Consider the following 12,592-nt stretch of genomic DNA (forward strand, 5'->3'; position numbering starts at 1 on the left):
TTCATTCAGGTTGTTTAAACGTCTCAGAAACAGAAATTAAAACAAGAATGACCATAACGGCAAATTAGAAGCACAAAAACTAGATTCACAGTTCTGACTTTCACAGCAGAAAAATCCAGCAATAAAAAAGGAACTTTAGCTTTTTCTAGCGCGGGAGTCCGCTCCCTTCCCTGAGGGCTGCTATCCAGCATGTTTTACTTGTTTCCCTGCTTCAACACACCTGATTATAGGTGATTGACAGGCTTCAGCAGAGCTTGATGAGCTACTGAACAGGTGAATCAACTGTGTTGAAGCAGGATAACAACTAAAACATGCTGCATACCAGCCCTCAGGGAAGCGAGTTGACTACCCCTGCTCTAGGGTTTTACACCCACAAATAAATAAATCCAGCTTCTATGTTTGCTTCTCGGTAAAGAGACACATTATTTACAACTAAATCAGAGAAGTCACAGAGCCAGGGAGGCGTCACTGGCTCAGAACCATCCAGAACTACCAGCAGAAAGCCAAGAAAACACCCTTCTAACCCGGGTAGCTTACAGATTTACCTGTTCTGTGATTAGGCTCCATTTATACCCGTGTGTTTTCTGTGTAAACAGATCAGCTGAGCCCTTTTCTCTCATCTCAGGACACTCACCATACACAACACTCTCTGTTTGAGTCTTGCAGCTGATTTAAAGAGCAAGTCACCCCCTACTAGGGGTTGTATGAACTAGTCGACTAGTCGACTTCACTGCTCTGTAGTGACTTTTTATGCCTGTCATCAACTAGTCGCTGTCACGTGATAATGACCGACAAAATGCAGTCCTCGGAAAAGACAGCAGGAGACGAGCCCCAGTACGTCGGGAGGCGGCACGCTGTGCCAGAGCGTTGGTATCTGACACCCGCCGTAAAACGGACATTTGACCGAATTGTGACCTTTACCCTCTTGCAATTTAACATTCCCCTCACCCCCATCCTAACCTTAACCAGCTTGCGCATGCAAAGCTCTGATCGTTGATGCGCTCCAGACATCTGCGTCCTGAGCACAGCCACAGTAACATTATGAAATTAGGTGTCGCCACCTCAAAAACTAATTTAACACGCGATCGTTCATGTCGGCTCATTTTCTTTTATGTTTTCTGTCTTTTATTCTTTTATTTGTGCCTGATGCGTTTCGCTGTGGAGTGGAGCGAGGCGCATCACCTGTTTTGTCCTCCGGTGACGCACCTCACTGATGCGGCCGGCGCACACTCACCTGTTTTAGCAGTCGGTAGATCTTTTAGAACTGCAGTTCAAAGGTAACTCATGAGGTGAATATATATGAACCCAGGTAGCAGTTTCTCTTTAGGATTGAGAGGAGATGCAGGAAGATAATAAACAGACAGGACAGAAAAATAGTCAAATAAAAACAAGTTAGTTTTTGTACCTGGTGGTTGCAACAAACAGACACCATTGAAGGTAATCAGAAGTGAGGAACAGAAAATGAAATAATTATTTTAATGTTTAGAGCAGCAGGAACTCTGAGAGGCTGCAGGCGCATCAGTGAGTTTGCGGCCGCTGCGCAGGGGGAGGGGGGAGAGGGCTGAAGCAGGGGGAGGGGGGAGAGGGCTGAAGCGGAGCAGTAAAGATGCAGAAACTACAGTTGTTAAAGAGACGTGTTTGACTTTGAAAATGTGGACGCAATTTTAATTGTCAAAAACTCCAGCGAACCCCCCCCCCCCCTTTCAGGTGTATGACGTCATCAACAACTAGTCAAAGGCGACTCGAGTTTCAGTACTTGACTGTCGACTTTACAAAAGAATTAAGTCATGCAGCCCCTACCCCCTACAAGAGTATTACTCCACTCCCACTTCCTGTTTGAAAGAAGCAAAAAATGCTGCTGCCTGGCAGACCGAAAGGGTGGAACCGCTAAGGTCAAGGTCAAGGTCACATTTATTTCTAAAGCACACTTATTATTGCTTCCGCAACCCAAAGTGCTGTACAACACAGAAAATCGCAAACAAGTATAACTAAAAACCATAAACCCATAAAAATCAGCAAGTTAGGATAAAAACAACATTACATCACACAATTATGAAATCAATAAAAAGAGAAAGAATGACAATGACAAAATAAAATCATCCTACATAAAAGCCAGGTTGAATAAATGAGTTTTAAGCAAGGACTTAAAAACATCCTGACTTTGTGAGGTCCTGATCTGCAGAGGAAGACTGTTCCAGAGTGTAGGACCGGCCACTGAAAAAGCCCCATCTCCTCTCGTCTTTAGAGAGGAACTGATAATAAAAACTGTGAGACCGACTGCAAATTCCTGGCAGGATTGTAGGGTGACAATAAATCATCTATATAAGGAGGGGCCAGACCATAAAGTGATTTATAAACAAAAAGCAACAATTTAAACTGAATCCTGTAATGCACTGGCAGCCAGCGAAGGGAAGCAAGCACTGGAGAGATGTGATCATGCTTCCTTGTACCTGTTAAAAGGCGGGCTGCTGCATTTTGAACCAGTTGCAAGCGGTTTAAGGATGAATGCCCTAATCCACAGTACAGGGAATTGCAGTAATCTAGTCGACAGGAGACAAAGAGAAGAATAACATGTTCAAAGACAGTTTCCGGCAAATGGCACTTAACCTTTGCAAGTTGCCTCAAGTGATAAAAACCGGACTGGACCACTGCACTTATCTGTCTGTCCAATTTAAACGAATCATCCATAAAAAAAACCAGGTTTTTCACATAAGGCTTTACAAAATCCGAAAGGGAACCAAGTGGGCTCACCACACCCATCAACAGGTCTCCACTGCCAAAAATCAAAATCTCCGTCTTCAGGTCATTCAATTTCAGAAAATTGCCACCCATTGCTTCAAATCAGCTAAGCAGGCCATTAAAGAAACAGCTGAATCCGGGATGAGTGGGAGATATATCTGAAGGTCATCAGCAAAACAATGAAAAGTAATGTTGTGTCTGGCGAAGATAGAGGACAATGGTAAAATATACAGTGAGAAAAGTGTTGGCCCTAAAATGGAACCTTGTGGAACACCACAAGTCACAGGTGCTGGTGGTGATGTAAAAGTTCCCAAGTTCATAGAAAAAGATCTGTCCTGTGGATAAGACTGAAACCAATCAAGCACTGTGCCCCTTATACCAACACAAGACTCTAATCGAGACTACAGAATATCATGATCAACGGTGTCAAAAGCAGCAGATAAGTCTAGCAGCATTAAAGCAGCTGATTTGCCAGAATCAGTGATTAATAAGTCATTTACCACTCGTAGAACTGCACTTTCAGTGCTGTGCCGTGCTTTAAACCCGACGGAAATTTGTCTGAAATATGATGTATAGACAAATAATCCTGTAGTTGTGCATGAACAACTTTCTCCAGAACTTTTGATAAGAAACTACGTTTGGAAATAGGTCTGTAATTAGATAGACAAGTTGCATCCAGGCTTGGCTTCTTTAAAAGGGGATTCACTATAGCCTGTTTAAAACACAGCGGAGCACACCCTGAGAGAAGGGAACAGTTAGTCTGTGCACAGCTGAAGCAACACTGTCGAAGGCCTGCTTAAACATACGAGGTGGAATAACATCAAGTGGACAGACTGAAGGTTTTAAACGATGGACAATATCTGATAACTCCTCCAAGGAGACAGGTTGAAACTGACACCAAGATGATAAACAATCTGGATAAGAACTTGGATCTACGATAGAGGATGTTAAAATGGATGATCTAATCTGTGAAATCTTTGACAAAAAAGGACAAAAAGTGGTCACATAATTTTTGAGAAGGTATACAAGTACTTCCAATGCTGGGGTTCACAATAGCACTAAATAAAATCTGTGCTCTGTGACTATTGGTGGAAACAAGGTTGCACATGAACTCAGATTTTGCCTGTTTCACACAGTTCTGATAAACAGTCAGGCAGTCTCGCAGTGCAAGTAGAGACACATATAGCTTGTCTTTCTTCCACTTCCTTTCAGCACGCCTGCACTCCCGTCTACAGGCACGTGTGGTTTCATTCAGCCATGGCTCCAGATTTTTTTTTATTATACCGCACAGCTTTCAAGGGAGCCACATTATCAAGGATGTTTAAGCAAGTAGAATTTAAAAAATCCGCTAAGTCGTTGACAGAAGTTGAGTCCATAAAATCAACAGCCGAGAATTCAGCAGAAAAATCAGAGACAGTCATGTCATTAAAAAATCTTCTCTGTCCTTGCATTGCAGTTCTCTCCACTGAGCCGTGTAATTCCAATGAAAAATGGACTGGAAAATGGTCAGAAATACCCTGATCGAGAATGTTTGTAATGTTTATATCTAAACCATGCGACAAAACTAAATCCAGCGCATGACCTTTTTCATGAGTTGGACCAGTAACCCACTGAACTAGGTTAAATGAGTCAATGATCTTTAAAAACTCCTTAACCAAGGGTTTGGCCTCACAACATAAATGAATATTAAAATCGCCAACAATCAAAAACATATCATACTCGAGAGCAACTCCGGCTACAAAATCAGAGAACTCTAATAAAGTTATTGTTCATTTTGGGAGGGCGGTAGATAAGGGCACAAAGCACTGTCGGAGGCAGCCGAAGCTCAAAGAGTTGGAATTCAAAAGTACAGAAGGTACTAGGTTGAGGTAGTTTGTGACAACGAAAACAGTTCCTGTACACTGTAGCCAACCCTCCACCCCTCCCAGAAGTCCGAGGGGTATTCAAAGAAGAGCAGTTTGGAGGAATAAGTTCAGAAAACGGTACAGATTCTCCCTGGATCCACGTTTCACACAAGAACATGATTCCCAGCTGATGCGTTTTTTAAAAGTCATTTAGAATAAAAGTTTTATTTACCAGGGATCTGGAACTGAGCAGGCACATCTTAATTGTAGAACCCTTTGCATCTGCTTGGAATCTGGGAAAGGAGCGGAGATTTGAAAAGATCACGCCGCGTCTCCCATGACGCAGCTTCCTCAGCCGAAAAGCTCCCGTCATCTGATACGACGGTGATGACCGGTCTCCTAGGAAGATCGGCTGGATCCATCGACGGCTTAATTTTCCAGACAATCCTCCGCATGACCGCTGATAAGCTCCAATTCTGACAAGCACACCTGAGCGCCATCCCCTTTTCCGAGGCCTCCGCCAGAGAGAGCCTGCGACCGAAGGAGGAGAGGCGGGAGCGGCTGAGACGACAGGTGGAGGAGGGAGGTTTGATGAGCATCCTCCCAGTAAAAAAATTATTCCAAAAAAAGCTTGTAGGATTCCTTGATTTCAAAAAGTGTCTGGCGATCATAAACGAGAAGGCCAGGAACACAATGAAAAGATGCCAAAAACACATTCAGAACATATAAAAGCAGCAAGAATCTGAAGGCTGAGAGATGCGTCGCCGTGCCCACTGCTGGCGCCGCCATCTTCATTATTCATCAGTAACGTCAGTCAATGCTTCTGTTGTTCTGACTGTTTCCTAACAAACACACACACACACACACACACACACACACACACACACACACACACACACACACACACAATTGTGACCTCATATGGTGCCCGCTGACATCATAGTGTACTTCCTAGCCTATAGCAATGGAAGATGAAATTTAAATGCAATGCAGAGTTTTTACCTGACAACTGCGCAACATTGACAGTTTCAAGCAGAATATTTATTTTCTTATCTAAGAGGTAAGGTGGCAGCCCTCTCCCTGGGCTGCCACCTTACCGTAGTGGAGGGGTTTGAGTGTCTCAATGATCCTAGGAGCTAAGTTGTCTGAGGCTTTCTGCCTCTGGTAGGGTCACCCATGGCAAACAGGTCCTAGGTGAGGGATCAGACAAAGAGCAGCCCGAAGACCTCTGATGATGAATAATATAAATGGAAACCGTGTTCCCTCGCCCGGACGTGGGTCACCGGGGCCCCCCTCTGGAGCCAGGCCTGGAGGAGGGGCACGTTGGCGAGTGCCTGGTGGCCGAGCTTTCACCCATGGAGCCCGGCTGGGCACAGCCCGAAGAGGAAACGTGGGTCCCTCTTCCCCTGGGCTCACCACTCGTGGGAGGGGCCAAAGGGGTCGGGTGCAGTGTGTGATGGGTGGTAGACAAGGGCGGGGACCTTGGCGGTCTGATCCTCGGAAACGGAAGCTGGCTCTTGGCACATGGAATGTCACCTCTCTGGTGAGGAAGGAGCCTGAGTTGGTGTGTGAGGTTGAGAGGTTCCGACTAGATATAGTCGGGACACACCTCAACGCATGGCTCTGGCTCTGGAACCAGTTTCCTTGAGAGGGATTGGACATTCTACCACTCTGGAGTTGCTCCCACTGAGAGGCGCAGAGCAGGGGTGGGCATACTAGTTGCCCCCCATCTTGGTGCCTGTACATTGGGGTTTAGCCCAGTGAATGAGAGGGTAGCCCCCCTTCACCTACGTGTGGGGGGACGGGTTCTGACTGTGGTCTGTGCTTATGCACCAAACTACAGTTCAGACTACCCACCCTTTTTGGAGACCTTGGAGGGGGTGCTGGAAAGCGCTTCTTCCGGTGACTCCCTCGTTCTGCTGGGGGACTTTAACGCTCACGTGGGCAATGACAATGAGACCTGGAGAGGTGTGGTTGGGAGGAACGACCCCCCGATCTGAATTTGAGTGGTGTTTTGTTATTGGACTTCTGTGCCAGTCATGGATTGTCAATAATGAACACCATGTTCAGACATAAAGGTGTCCATATGTGCTCTTAGCACCAGGATATCTTAGGCTGTAGCTCGATGATCGACTTTGTTGTTGTTTCATCTGAACTGCGGCCACATGTCTTGGACACTCGGGTGAAGAGAGGGGCGGAGCTGTCAACTGACCACAACCTGGTGGTGAGTTGGCTCAGATGGTGGGGGAGGATGCCGGTCAGAGCAGGCAGGTCCAAACGTATCGCGAGGGTCTGCTGGGAACGTCTGGCAGAGTCTCCTGTCAGAAGGAGCTTCAATTCCCACCTCCGACAGAACTTCCAAAATGTTCCGGGGGAGGCGGGGGAAATAAGAGTCTGAATGGACCCTGTGCCGTGCCTCCATTGTTGAGGCGGCCGACCGGAGCTGTGGTCGCAGGATCGTCAGTGCCTGTCGTGGTGGCAACCCCTGAACCTGCTGGTGGACACCGGCGGTTTGGGATGCTGTCAAGCTGAAGAAAGAGTCCTATCAGGTCTTTTTGGCCTGTGGGACTCCAGAGACAGCTGACGGATACCGGCAGTCCAAGCGGAACACGGCTCGGGTGGTTGCCAAGGCAAAAACCCGGGCAAGGGAGGAGTTTGGTGAGACCATAGAGCAAGACTTACGTACGGCTTAGAGGAGATTCTGGTCCACCATCCGGCGCCTCGGGGGTGGGGGGTGGGGTGGGTGGGGGTTGGGGGTGGGGGGGAAGCAGTGCGCTAACAACACTATCTACAGTGTTGACCAGCTCTATACCCTTAGGGGGATCCTGGAGGGTGCGAGGGAATTTGCCCAACCAGTCTACATGTGTTTTGTGGATTTGGAGAAGGCGTTTCACCGCGTCCCTCGGGAGGCCCTGTGGGGGGTACTTCAGGAGTATGGGGAACCAGGCCCTCTAATACAGGCTGTTAGGTCGCTGTATGATCGGTGTCAGAGCCTGGTCCGCATTGATGGCAGTAAGTCGGGCTCATTCCCAGTGAGAGTTGAACTCCACCAAGACTGCCCTTTGTCACCAATTCTGTTCATAACTTTTATGGACAGGATTTCTAGGTGCAGCCAAGGTGTGTGGAGGGCATCCGTTTTGGTGGCCTGAGGATCAGGTCTCTGCTTTTTGCAGATGATGTAGTCCTGTTGGCTTCATCAGAACGTGATCTTCAGCTTTCGCTGGAGCGGTTCGCAGCCGAGTGTGAAGCAGCTGGGATGAGAATCAGCTCCTCTAAATCTGAGACTATGGTCTTGATTCGGAAAAGGGTAGAATGTCTTCTCCGGGTCAGGGATGAGGTCCTGCTCCAAGTGGAGGAGTTTAAGTATCTCGGGGTCTTGTTCACAAGTGAGGGAAAACTGGAGCATGACATCGATAGGCGGATTGGTGCTGCATCTGCAGTGATGCGGGCGTTGTACCGGTCTGTTGTGGTGAAGAGAGAGCTGAGTCAGAAGGCGAAGATCTCGGTTTACCGGTCGATCTACGTTCCTACCCTCACCTATGGTCATGAGCTTTGGGTAGTGACCGAAAGAACGAGATTGCGGATACAAGCGGCCGAAATGAGTTTTCTCCGAAGAGTGGCTAGGCTCTCCCTTAGAGATAGGGTGAGAGGCTCGGTCATTCGGGAGGGGCTCGGAGTAGACCCACTGTCCTCCACATCGAGAGGAGGCAGTTGATGTGGCTCGGGCATCTGGTCAGGATGCCTCCTGGATGGCTCCCTGGTGAGGTTTTCCGGGCACGTCCAACCGGGAGGAGACCTAAAGGTAGATCCAGGACACGGTGGAGGGACTATGTCTCTCACCTGGCCAGGGAACACCTTGGGATTCCCCCGGAGGAGCTGGCTCAAGTGGCTGGGGAGAGGGAAGTCTGGGCCTCTCGCCTTAGGCTACTGCCCCCGCGACCCAACTCCGGATAAGCGGATGAAAATGGATGGATGGATGGATGGAGTGCCGAATTATTTACTGTATGTGACTACAGCATGGTTAGACACTCATTTATATAGTTTATCAGCAATAAAGAAGTTGATTTGGGGGTGACTTGCTCTATAACTTGTGATTAGTTGAAGCTGTGGGAGTGTAGATGCTGGAGTTCCTATAGGAAACGGATGGAGTTCATATGCTTAAGACTGGCCCATATGGCCTCGAAAATTAAATAAATATCAGATTTTTTCCCACCACTTTAATCCTAAAGCCAGAGAGCGTCCAGCATTTCAATGGTTATTTAGTTCAAGATGGAATTTTCTGAGCAAATTCAGATTCTAGGTTTCACCGGTGTTGACCTTATTGGTCATAGTCCACCTTTGTATGGTCAATGTTCCACTTGATTGTCTCTGCTTCCGCTAAATCTTTGTTTTTCCAACACAAAAGTTAGTCCGAAGAAGAAGTTAGTACCTGTACTTTTCGAAGGACCCCAACACATCTTTTTAAAATGTTTGGAGTTAATATTTATTGAACTTGAAATATAAAACTAAGAGATTTATTGGCTTATTTCATTTATATTGCACACAGTGAGTGTTCAGTTGTCTTTCACAATCAATGTGCTGCTAAAATACGGGCCTTAATAATGGGGTTTAGATATCGGCCATCAGCAGCACAATTTTTTAAAGATCAGTATCGGCCTTATAAAAACCACATTGGTCAGCCTCTACTTTTATCTGTTTGTTATAATTCTTTTTCCCGTTTAGTTTTTTCCCAAAACAAATTACTTCCCTTTTTTAATAAACATTTAGTCATCCTTTAGCATAAAATCAGATATATAACATTTTTATTTTCAAAAGCTTTTAATTAAACTGTGATTAATCCATCATATCTGTTAAATCTTGCTTTTGGTTCCTGAGGTTCTGGTCCATAATCCCTCAGGTAGATTGAGATGTAAAGATGATCAGGTGAGAATATACCCTGAGTCAGGTGGGACGATGTTGGGGATTTTATGTTTTTAAACCAGTAAAAGTAAACTAAGTCTGTTGCAAGTATTTTGTCTTCAAACACATTTAAGTTAGAAAATGTTTTACTTGCAAAATTATGTTTATTCCCAGCGGAAATTAGACTGAATGGCGTTGCATAATAACACTGGTGTGTGTGTGTGTGTGTGTGTGTGTGTGTGTGTGTGTGTGTGTGTGTGTGTGTGTGTGTGTGTGTGTGTGTGTGTGTGGTACAACAATGATGTGGCTACCTAAATCCCAAATGCTCTGATTAACAAATCCAACCTTTTCATGATTTAATTCACTTCCATAAAAACAAACCTTCCCCCATCGGACTTTATAACGGCTGACAAGAACCGAACAAGGTGACGCGTGAGGACAGAACTAAACATGCTAACTTTCAGAGTAACTAACGTCACGTTTCCTGTTTCAACCGCCTTCCAGCCGTTTCCACATCGTTAAATCTCCCCAGTTTCTCATAAAGCAACAAAAACACATAAAATATTATTTCATATCTTACCATGTCACAAAAAACGTCACAAGGAACAGAAACACAAACTTCTGCAAACAGAAGTTGAGGCATTTATTGTCGGGGTTGACTGCACGAAGTACGCATGCGCATAACTTCTGTGGTTATGATATTTCTTAAAGAGACAGTACCCGAAAAAGCAGGCTCTGTCCCCAAACTGTCCTAAATGTTCTACACCTGCAGCTATCAGTCCACCTGGTTACTGCAGCCACAAAGGTTACAGGAGCTTTAGAAACAAAACTATTTATAATGTTTCATACATACGGAAGAGGATTAGTGGAAATACAGTTCTCCTACTCTGTAAAAATGTCTTTTCCCTCCCAGTTACATCAACTACAGGAGATGTTTTGCCATTTAGAAAAAAAAGGGTTCTGTTGTTTTTTGTTTTGAAGTAAAACAACTTTAGTAAAAAGTGTTTGGATAGTTTTGCAATGGGATCTTGATATTTGTGCAAAATTATAGAAAAGATTGAGCCAAAAAAGTTAGTACCCGAACTTTTGGTGTCATTCTGATGCAGAAATTCAATTAAATTGTTCCACGAAAAACTGAGAAGCTGCTTAACACTAATTTTATTTTCATTGCATCTAAGTCAAGGAGGAGGAGTCAAGTTTAAATGCTGTAGCTGTCTATTGTTGTTTAATGAGCAGATACTACTCTGAAAACCCCACCTCTCTACCCTCGATGAGTGATTATCCTCTAATGAGAGAGTCATTGTGTTGATAAGATGCAGGAAGGTGTGACCTGGACTGAGACTGCTTAGTGTGACAGAGTGGGCGTACTGTCACTGTATCCTGATTGATCATGCACCCTGGCTACTTGGCCACGGGGACATCCCTTTGGCTTACTGGTTAGCACGTGTGACTCTCACCTGGGAGTCTGGGAATTGAATCCCGCCCGGGCCGTCGTTTCTCCACCTTGCCACATTAGGAATGAGATTCAAAGCTGCATTGTAGGTACTGGAAAGATTAAACCTAAGCCTCCATCCGCAGCTTATAGACTTGATTCTCCCATATTCCAGTCAAAACTGACAAAGCTCCTCAATCGAGAAGCAAAATGTCAACAAGAAACCAAAGAAGTCCAGTTGCCTTCATTTGAACCCTTTTGGATTACATTACTGAATGACCTGCTCACTGCTGCATCAAGTTCTACAAAACCTGTTAATATTTACTGGAGTAGAACGCTTGTTTAACCAATACATCTGCGGTGGTCTCTAGTAGGAATTAATGCCTTGTAAGTTTTTCTTGGGGGGCATATACTGGTGCACCATTTCCAGGAACTAGAAGTGACCCACTTCACAGCCGAGCTTCACATGGTTGAGTTTTACGTCCTGATTTTTGAACATCTCATCCCGGATTGGATAACAGCAACTTTACTCCACGGACTTGCAACGCTGATGTTTTATCTCCACAAATAACACAAGCCAAGACTAGCTTCTGCTGTGTGGTGCTAATGCTAATGGTTAGCTTAAACTCACCGAGATGTTCTCTGCTGTGTCCTGGATGCTAAACCAACAACAGCCTTCCCCGTCACGAGTCAAGATGGGTGAGTCCATGAATGTTGGTGACAGTGTGATGTAGATCTGTCAGGCTTTTCTAAACCTAGAGTTTCACCGTCTGTTTTCTATCAGAAGCTAATGTAGGAGATAGGTGTAGGAGACTATTTTCATGCTCAGCCTGCATGAAACACTCACAATGACCCGTTAGAATCAGAAAAAACATTTTTTAAAAGCATTTTCTGTGAAACACACCTTTAAACCAGGTGCTGGATGGAAACTCTTGAAACACGCAGAATTGCTGGTCCTGCAGGAACAAAATTGCGGACCTTTTATGTCAAAAAATTTAAACATTTTCATTTAATTGAATTAGTTCAGATACATTCCAGGTGTTGATGCATGCTCTCAGGTTTCATAGCTTAATTTCAATTTATTAACATAAAGTTCTGAGATAAAAACAGTTTCTACTTGGAGCCTGAAGACAACCCTTCGCTTGTTATAAAGGCAGAATGCAGAGAAGTGTCTGACTTCTTTCACCCACCTGAGTTTTGACTCCACGTGTGGAAATGGAAACAATTGTTTGATCTTGGTCATTTCTTTAAAAATAAATGTAATCAGTGTGTTTTATATCAGAATGTTTTAGAACCCGATATAAATCCAATCGTTCTATAATTTGTCCTAAAACGTGAAAGACTAACAGGTTTTGGATGTGTTTGCAAATAGAAAATAAACATAATCTGGTCACATAAAATAATTTATTTAAAATACACTGTCATGACTGGGGGGAGTTTCCTGAACCAAGACATGCAGAATCACACTAGGAGACGTAGGTAAGAAGAAAATAAATGTTTTATTCTTTCTTTGCTAACCTTTTAAGGAAACTACAGGTGCACCGCCAGACGTGGCGGTGATGCTGAGCACAGCTCCGGGGCTGGTTCTGCTGAGACGAACACTGGTCAGGGTTTTGGACAGAGTGGAACCGAACTAGGAGGACTCAGTTTCTGTGGTTTTTACTGTGGAGCTGAAATC

General features: G+C 45.0%; 1 protein-coding gene across 1 annotated transcript in view; it reads right to left on the reverse strand.

Annotated features, from left to right (window-relative positions):
- si:ch211-71n6.4 (para-nitrobenzyl esterase) overlaps positions 1–10,173 on the reverse strand; it is a 44,471-nt gene extending 34,298 nt beyond the window's left edge. Inside the window, exon 1 of the mRNA XM_054731945.2 lies at positions 10,063–10,173. The gene's annotated coding sequence lies outside the window, so the exon portion shown is untranslated. The remainder of the gene's footprint in view (positions 1–10,062) is intronic.
- Positions 10,174–12,592: the final 2,419 nt, after the last annotated feature.

This window comes from Nothobranchius furzeri, chromosome 9, assembly GCF_043380555.1.
Source record: "Nothobranchius furzeri strain GRZ-AD chromosome 9, NfurGRZ-RIMD1, whole genome shotgun sequence".
Taxonomy (NCBI): domain Eukaryota; kingdom Metazoa; phylum Chordata; class Actinopteri; order Cyprinodontiformes; family Nothobranchiidae; genus Nothobranchius; species Nothobranchius furzeri.